Raw genomic sequence first — 7,500 nt, 5'->3', positions numbered from 1 at the left:
TTCCATCTTCCATCTCCTCTGCAACACTCCGCAACACTACTCCACATCAACACACTTCCTTCACTTCCCACAAATCAATCTTCCACCTGATTCTACCAACATCTATGCCACTTTCTGCTACACAACTCGACATGGACTCATCTACAACACTGTCTTCCACTTCAGTCAACATTCTTCCACTTATAACATGCAACACAACACACAACAACGTCTCAAAGGTTTCTACAACATTTCTTCCACTTCCTAGAACACATTTCCCTTCCTTTCACTTCCCTTCCTTCTCCACCACCTCCCTCCCCCTTCCCTCCTCTCCACTCTCCCTTCCCTTTCATGCTCCATCTCTCCCTAAATCCCTACACAAAACTCCTTCAGTCCTTCTCTTCCTTCATCTCCACTCCTTATCTCTGCTCCTTTTTCCTTGCTTGTACTCCTCCTCCTCCTCCTCCTCCTCCTCCTCCTCCTCCTCCTCCTCCTCCTCCTCCTCCTCCTCCTCCTCCTCCTCCTCCTCCTCCTCCTCCTCCGTATTGCTTGTATATGATCTGAGAGAGAGAGAGAGAGAGAGAGAGAGAGAGAGAACGCACTATCCATTCAAATCTATACACGGATGGTTTACGTATGAGACGGCGTTCAGCGTTCGAGCGTTTAAGTGTTGAAGCGTTCGTGCGTTGAGCGAAAGACACTTGAGCGAGGCGTTCATAGAGGGGACGTCCGTGAGCGCGTGAAAACTTAAGCGTTTGGAGGGCGCGTTGAAGGTCAGGCGGCGAGAATTAAACGCTTAAAGAGAGAGAGAGAGAGAGAGAGAGAGAGAGAGAGAGGTTATATACGGTAGATTTTCTTAGCAATATGAGTTATGGATGACAAAAAAGGTGAGTAATAATAATGATCATAACAATAATAACAATAATATCAATAATAATAATAATAATAATAATAATAATAATAATAATAATAATAATAATAATAATAATAATAATAACAATAATGATAATATCAATAACAACAATAACAACAATAATAATAAACACAGATAGGAATTGAAGGAGGGACAGAAAAAAAGCAGAAGGAAACACCAAAACACACACACACACACACACACACACACACACACACACACACACACACACACACACACACACACACACACACACACACACACACACACACACACACACACAGATCATCAATAAGGTCAAAGAAAGAAGAGAACGAAAAAAAACAGCAGAAAAGCAGAAAAGGAGGAGGAAGAGAGAGAGAGAGAGAGAGAGAGAGAGAGAGAGAGAGAGAGAGAGAGAGAGAGAGAGAGAGAGAGAGAGAGAGAGGAGGAGGATGTGGATGAGGATTGAGGAGTAGAAGTACAAGTTTTTATGGTGGAGTGTGGAGACTAAGGATGGTTACGGATGGCTAAGTGGAGAGGAGGAAGGAGGGAGAGGTGCACAGATAGCAGTCACGCCAGGTAAGAGTAAACAAGGCAGGGATAAATAAGGTAAATAGGCAAACAAACATGAAAATCTGTCAACGAGAAAACTTAAGAAGCGATTCAGTCCCACCTTCCAAAAACCTGCAATAAATCAAGCATAAATAAGGGACGGGAAGGAAGGTGGGAAGGTGGGAAGAGGGAAGAGGGAAGAGGGAAGAGGGAAGGGATGAAAAATATTGTCGTTCACCCCTACTCTCCCCTCACCCCTCACCAACCCATCCCCTGGAACTGACACTCAAAGCATAAACATGAAGAGATATCGATTCTTATCTTGAGCAGCTTTAACGCACTCTCTCTCTCTCTCTCTCTCTCTCTCTCTCTCTCTCTCTCTCTCTCTCTCTTGGGTACATTTACATCTACTACTTACATACCCTAATACACACACACACACACACACACACACAGCACGCGACGATTCGTTCAAAAGTAAATCGCCGAGTTACACCCTGCAAAAAATAACTGTCGAGATGAAAATACTAAAAGTGATCCAGAAGCCTGTGCTGGAAATGGAAAGGGTCCACCGAGGTTATGAGGTATAGCTGACATAAACATACATTAGTTCACCCGTGTATACTCCAGGGAGGGTGGGGGAGTGAAGCAGGGAGTGTAGCGTGAGGGTAGGGTGGGTGAGGTAAGGGTTAGGGTGAGTGGGCGCGTGGATGTGGGCGGAACACGTGGGCTGTGTGGGACGGACGGGCTGCAGGCGTTGGGTGCTGCTGTGTTGACGTGTGTGTGTGTGTGTGTGTGTGTGTGTGTGTGTGTGTGTGTGTGTGTGTGTGTGTGTGTGTGTGTGTGTGTGTGTGTGGAAGGGGGAGGCAGGGAAGGGGGTTCGATGAGGGATGAGAGATAGATTAGATTGGTTAGCTGAGTGGTGTTTGTGGTAGTTGTGTTGGTGTGGTGCTGGTGATGCTACTGTGGTGGCTGTGGTGTTGGTGGTGTGATAGCGTTATTGGTGTTGTGGTGTTGATGATGGTGTGGGTACAGTGCTGTGGTGAGAAATCTGGACAGACATGGCGAGGCGTGGGCAGTGTGGGAGGCGATGGTGGGGTAGCAGTGGCGTGGGTAGTGTTGGTGGGGTCAGTCAGCGTGGGCAGTGGCGGGGATGGGGGGCAGGTGACGAGGAAGGGGGAGGGACCAGGGGCAAGGTGGGGACATGGGGGCTCACCTAAGCTGTTGCGTCGTCGGGGGCAGGAGGAGACGCTCACATGGGGTTCGGTCACCGCGCGCCGACCCACAAACTGTCGGCGGCGCAGCACCGCTCCGAGCGCCCTGGCTGCTGCCCTGGCCGCTTCTGCCCCGCTACTGTTGCTGGTGCTGGCTTCTCTGTCAGCCGCCCCCGCCCCCTCCCCGCCCACACTCCGCGTGGCAATGGGTGCCAGGAGCGGCGACGACTACGTGAGAGGGAAGCCCCGGGCACCCTCCTGCGGCGGCGGCAGCGGCAGGCCTGGGCGCGCCGCCCCCCATCCAGCGGTGCAGCGGCGTCGGGGCGGGAGCCTCACCTGGGCAGGCAGCCACCCGGGGCCCCCGCGGCCTCCACCATCACCTCTCTGGCCTGCGGTGGGAGGGAGGAGGGAGGGTACGGGAGGCGCGTCACAGGTGGCGGTCGCGCTCAGCAGGTGGTTGTGGGGGGGCCGGTGGGGAGGCAGATCAATGGTGCGGGAGGCGGGGGCTCTCAGGCCAGCACTGCCTCTCTTGGTACAGCTGCTGCGTCTGTCTGCTGCTACCACACAGGCCTCCCTCGGGACGGAGTCACGAGTCACAGCGGCACAGCGTGGTCAGCTCAGGTCACTGACTCACTAGCGTGGGTTTTCTGTGGCGCACGGGATGGGGGTGTATGAGGGGTTAATGAACAAGACTTGCCCCCTCGTCTGCCTCTCACCTCTCACCTCACGCCTCTAGACACGCATGGCCTGGGCAGCGACTCCTCGCCCACACCGTACCGCGTCTCCCGAGTGAAGAGCAAGCTTCTCGGCGGGGCTGCGGCGGGAGCGTGGCGGCGGCGGCGGTGGTGGCGGCAGCCCTGCGGTGCGTCCCGTCAGGAGGGTGAGACGTCCAAGGGTCGAGTGCTGCTGCGGCGGCGGCGGTGACGTTGGTGGCTGACGGGTCTTGGCTGAGGTCTGGAACAAGGCAACACACACGCGCGTTAACCACACGCTGAGGAAACACCGCGAGAGAGAGAGAGAGAGAGAGAGAGAGAGAGAGAGAGAGAGAGAGAGAGAGAGAGAGAGAGAGAGAGAGAGAGAGAGAGAGAGAGAGAGAGAGAGAGAGAGAGAGAGAGAGAGAGAGAGAGAGAGAGAGAGATATATATATAGATATATATATATATATATATATATATATATATATATATATATATATATATATATATATATATATATATATATATATATATATATATATATATATATATATATATATATATATATATATATATATATATAACGCACACACACACACACACACACACACACACACACACACACACACACACACACACACACACACACACACTGGGCAAGATGGCATATGGAGAAGGAACAGCAGCAGCAGCAGCGGCAGCTCCATATCCCTGGCGGCGGGTCCTGGCGGCCGTGGCAGGGACGTGCCGAAAGTAGGTGAATGGTACCTGACGTCACACTCGTCCAGGTGCGATGGTGCACACACACTGCCGCTGTTGCCTCAAGATCTACCAAATTCTTCCTCGTCTCTCTCGTCTCCCTCGGGTTTCTTCCTCACTCTCGCCACAATTTCCTTTTTCCTCGCACTGTCTGATCATACTTCCAATTTTTTTCTTCCTCCCATCTTCCTTAATCCTGTTGCCATTACTTCGTCGTTATCCTACCTTCTTCCTTTCCTTCCTACCTTTCCTCCCTGCTCTCCTACAGCCCCTCCTGCCCCTTCCTCTCTCTCCCTCCCTCCAGTTTCATCGACCACTTGTTGATTTGCCCAGGTGGCGCATGCTCCCTCCTCCCTCCACCTCCATCCACTGCTCTCAACTTCCCTCCACGAGCCCTCCAATGCCTTCTACCTTTCCCCACCTTCCCTACAATACGCCGGCGTCCCCTACAGCCCCATACACACATCCCTAACCCAACGGCCGCCACGCAACACACCCCAACACAAACCTAACCTCAGACAAACATGACCATCAACAACTTGATCAAAAATATATCGGAACACACACACACACACACACACACACACACACACACACACACACACACACACACACACACACACACACACACACACACACACAGGTTACCGTTCTTCCACCGCTTCCACCACCACCACCTCCTCCTCTTCCTCCTCTTTCCCTACCCTCCTCCTCCTCATCCTTTTCCTCCTCTTCCTCCCCCCAACTGAGTGCCTGTAGGTAGCACTAAAGTTGGCACTCCACTACCGCCGCCACCACATTCCACCACATTCCACCACACTCACCACCACCACAACACTCATTCACACTTCTTCAACACCAGAACTACCACCACCACCACTCTACTCACCAAACCATCCACCCATCCACTCTGAGTAATTCCAAATATGATGATTGCTTCCACATCGACACTGATTCACACCTCTCTCGTCGACACTTTTTTGGGGGGAGTGGAAGACCGTAGTATGTAGTTTTGCTCGGGGGCGCAAAACTCTAAGGCTTTCGTAGCCAGGGTTAAGTTAGTAGCGTTTCTGTGTTCACTGGTGCTAATGGTTAAGATGGAACGTGATGATAGAGGTAGAGAGAGACGGAGAAAGACAGAAAGGGAGAGGAGAATATGAAAGAGATGAAGAATGTAGAAGGGAAGCGGGAGAGTCAATATATAAAGAAAGATGTGAAAGATAGACAAAGAGGGAGAGATGAACATAGAATGCGTGATAAAGAAAGGTGAATAGAGAAGGAAAGGAAGAGAGAAAAGGTAAAAGTAGAAATATAAAAAGAAGAAGAAGGAGAATACAAAAGAGTTTACATTAAGAAGAACATAAAAAGTTAAGAAGATAACAGAAAAAGAAAAAATAACTTTCAAAAACATGAAAAGAAGTGAAGAAAATAAGGAAATAAATTAAAAGAAGGAGGAAGAGGAAGAGAAGAAGAACGAGAGAGAGGAAGAGGAGGAGGATACTGACAAACGATGGGAAAAGTATAAAGAGATAGGTAAAAAAATAAAAAAAAGAGAAAAAAGAATAACAGAAAGATAAAAGGGCAGAGAAACACAAAAAGAGAAGAAAGGACAGTGAAAGGAGGAGGAAGAGAAGTAAAAGTGTGAGAGAGAGAGAGAGAGAGAGAGAGAGAGAGAGAGAGAGAGAGAGAGAGAGAGAGAGAGAGAGAGAGAGAGAGAGAGAGAGAGAGAGAGAGAGAGAGAGAGAGAGAGAGAGAGAGAGAGAGAGAGAGAGAGAGAGAGAGGAAACAAACATAGGAGGGAGAGGAAATGGGGAGGAGGAAAGGGAAAGATGATGAGGAGGAAACGGAAGAGGAGGAGGAGGAGGAGGAGGAGGAGGAGGAGGAGGAGGAGGAGGAGGAGGAGGAGGAGGAGGAGGAGGAGGAGGAGGAGGAGGAGGAGGAGGAGGAGGAGGAGGAGGAGGAGGAGGAGGAGGAGGAGGAGGAGGAGGAGGAGGAGGAGGAGGAGGAGGAGGAAGGAGGAGGAGGAGGAGGAGGAGGAGGAGGAGGAGGAGGAGGAGGAGGAGGAGGAGGAGGAGGAGGAGGAGGAGGAGGAGGAGGAGGAGGAGGAGGAGGAGGAGGAGGAGGAGGAGGAGGAGGAGGAGGAGGAGGAGGAGGAGGAGGAGGACGAAGACGAGGAGGAGGAAGAGGAGAAAAGAGGAGGAGAGAGAGAGAGAGAGAGAGAGAGAGAGAGAGAGAGAGAGAGAGAGAGAGAGAGAGAGAGAGAGAGAGAGAGAGAGAGAGAGAGAGAGAGAGAGAGAGAGAGAGAGAGAGAGAGAGAGAGAGAGAGAGAGAGAGAGAGAGAGAGAGAGAGAGAAAATACGGCCACACACCAAATCGATCGTAAACAAGAGATGAACGGCACGGCTCCTGTAAATCCTCTTGTTTACAAATTTGCCTTCCTGACGCACCTGTGGAGGAGGAGGAGGAGGAGGAGGAGGAGGAGGAGGAGGAGGAGGAGGAGGAGGAGGAGGAGGAGGAGGAGGAGGAGGAGGAGGAGGAGGAGGAGGAGGAGGAGGAGGAGGAGGAGGAGGAGGAGGAGGAGGAGGAGGAGGAGGAGGAGGAGGAGGAGGAGGAGGAGGAGGAGGAGGAGGAGGAGGAGGAGGAAGAAGAAGAAGAAGAAGAAGAAGAAGAAGAAGAAGAAGAAGAAGAAGAAGAAGAAGAAGAAGAAGAAGAAGAAGAAGAAGAAGAAGAAGAAGAAGAAGAAGAAGAAGAAGAAGAAGAAGAAGAAGAAGAAGAAGAAGAAGAAGAAGAAGAAGAAGAAGAAGAAGAAGAAGAAGAAACACGAGAAAAACACCCCCCAGAAAACAACGAAAAACAACACGAATAGAAACAAGAAAAAAACAGATATGATGAGACCGAGGAGGAGGAGGAGGAGGAGGAGGAGGAGGAGGAGGAGGAGGAGGAGGAGGAGGAGGAGGAGGAGGAGGAGGAGGAGGAGGAGCCAGAATGCAGGCGGCTGGAGACCTCACCTGTTGCGGGAGTCGGCACGTATTATTGATCACCTCCGATATGAAAGGTGAAGACATGGAGGTTGTGGCCTTTTCTCACCCCTTTTCCTCACACACACACACACACACACACACACACACACACACACACACACACACACACACACACACACACACTCTTCACCACCTGTTGTTCACCTGTTCTGTTGATTACTTCACGTACACCCACACACACACACACACACACACACACACACACACACACACACACACACACACACACACATACACACACGTACATTATATAACACCTTAACACACCTCCTACCTCCTTTCATGTCTTATATTCTTCACTTTTGCTTCTGTGAGTGTTTTTCTTTCCACCTGTTGTGTTTGATCATTTTCACCTACACAGCTAC

The 7,500-nt window shown here is 50.5% G+C and overlaps 1 protein-coding gene across 4 annotated transcripts in view; it reads right to left on the bottom strand.

Moving 5' to 3' along the window:
• LOC123498826 overlaps positions 1-2,774 on the bottom strand; it is a 111,936-nt gene extending 109,162 nt beyond the window's left edge. For 3 of the 4 annotated variants that reach the window (XM_045246274.1, XM_045246273.1, XM_045246272.1), the window contains exon 1: positions 2,643-2,774. The gene's annotated coding sequence lies outside the window, so the exon portion shown is untranslated. The remainder of the gene's footprint in view (positions 1-2,642) is intronic. The other variant, XM_045246271.1, reaches the window with a different exon arrangement.
• Positions 2,775-7,500: the final 4,726 nt, after the last annotated feature.

The sequence above is a fragment of the Portunus trituberculatus genome, chromosome 48 (assembly GCF_017591435.1).
Source record: "Portunus trituberculatus isolate SZX2019 chromosome 48, ASM1759143v1, whole genome shotgun sequence".
Classification (NCBI taxonomy): domain Eukaryota; kingdom Metazoa; phylum Arthropoda; class Malacostraca; order Decapoda; family Portunidae; genus Portunus; species Portunus trituberculatus.
Note: the sequence above shows the minus strand (reverse complement) of the source record. Positions and strands in the feature narration are given on the sequence as shown.